Source organism: Rhagoletis pomonella, unplaced genomic scaffold, assembly GCF_013731165.1.
Source record: "Rhagoletis pomonella isolate Grant_MI unplaced genomic scaffold, Rhpom_1.0 Rhpom_scaffold_00250, whole genome shotgun sequence".
NCBI lineage: Eukaryota > Metazoa > Arthropoda > Insecta > Diptera > Tephritidae > Rhagoletis > Rhagoletis pomonella.
In genome coordinates this window covers 38,112-39,992 of record NW_023458804.1, presented here as the reverse complement: position 1 = coordinate 39,992, position 1,881 = coordinate 38,112, and positions in this window count along the sequence as shown.

Here is a 1,881-nt window from a genome sequence, read left to right as displayed (position 1 = left end):
TATGGAGGCTTTGCGGTTTCTAGTAAATACCCCTTTATACCGTGAGCACAATATTCAAATTAATGAAAATTGGATTTCGAGTTTCAATAGCCAGGAAGAAGTTCCGTTTATTGCATCAATTGAAGATGCACCATTAGTCGAAAATATAAATGAAGGACAAGTGATTTCGCATAATAGTGCTTCAACTCCTCGTCCATCCCTCGAACCAGTTCTTGAAGAACTTAATGTAGCTGGTCAAGAAACTCTCCTTGATAATATTCCCGTAGAAAATTTGGATATTAACCGTCTGGTTATAGCTCCCGGCGAGGGCCAAAGGCCTCTTGATGTAGTACAGGACAACGATTCAGAAGAACTGTCATTTGCTACAATTTGTGCTGGGCAAAAGCGTACTTGTACAGAGACTTACAATAAAATTGTTCGATCTGAAATCCGTCGGTATGATAGAAGAGCATGTACCATACCAAAGATATTTTACAACTACAAAGAGCTCGAATTGCTGCAAATTAAGAACAGCACTTCCATTTGCCCTCGAAAATTTGCAGGTTCTAATCGAGTAACAGCTCAAAATCTATTAAATGAAAATTTTGTCCAAAACATGATTCAACACGATGATGGCTACAAAGTTCTCAAAGGTGTGAGGTCTTCTCCCGCTCACTGGGAGGCGGAGAAGAAAAAGGCTATTGCTATGATTCGGCAGTTTGGCCTCCCCACCTTCTTTATTACACTATCAGCTGCTGAGTCCCAATGGCTTGAGCTTTTAGTGATTTTATCAAAAACAGTTGATACTAGAGATATTTCCGAGGACGAAGCAAGCGATTTGTCAACTCAAGAGCGATATCGCCTTATCCGTTCAGATGCAGTGACGTGTGCTAGATACTTCGATTATCGGTACCGTCAAATGTTAAAAATTTTCAAACAAAATGGAGGTATCTTTGATGAACATTTTGTTACACATTTTTATTGGAGGGTTGAATTTCAACAGAGAGGTTCTCCCATGTACATGGAGTGTTTTGGCTTAATAATGCCGCTAAGATCGATCTTCAAGATCCCCAAACCTTCCCGAATGCTATTGATTTCATTATCTAGGTTATCAAGAGGACAGCAAATTTGTCGTTTTGGTATTCCATACCCACCCATGCCTTCTACACAAATTTTGTTGCCCCTTCCAGAAAATGAAGAAAACTTAGAACTTCATAGGGAAAACTCTTCGAAAATTCAAAACTTTTTGAATTCGAATCTACCATCATCTGAAATATTAAATTTAAATAATTTCGATAGTTTCCTGGCAGATCCTAGATTAAACATTTCATTTGATCATTATATACTTGCGCTAAGATCGAGTTTATCAAAACCTAAAATCTTCTTGAAAAGGAAGTTGGTGGATCGATCAATTAATGCTTACAATCCTACCATTTTAGAGCTCCATAAAGCCAATATGGATATTCAGTTCATATTAGATGCTTATGCTTGCTGCTCTTATATAATAAATTACATACATAAATCGAATAGAGGAATATCTAGGCTCTTAAATGAAGCCATATCAGAAGTAAATGCTGGTAACTATACTATTAAGCAGAAACTTCAGCATATAGGTCATAAATTTATTTCTGGTACAGAAATATCCGCCCAAGAAGCAGTATATTGCAGTATTGGGCTTCATCTTTCAGAAGCAAGTAACGCGGAGATATTTATAAATACCTCTCGTCCTGAAGATCGAGTGCGGATGGTAAAACAAAGAGCACAACTTAGGAATCTTCCTTCGGACTCGACCGACATATTTGTTTCAGGAATTTTAGAGCATTATGTTCACCGACCGAATGAACTAGAAAATGTTTGCTTAGCTGATTTTGCAACCTTATACACATATAAAAAAAAACAGAA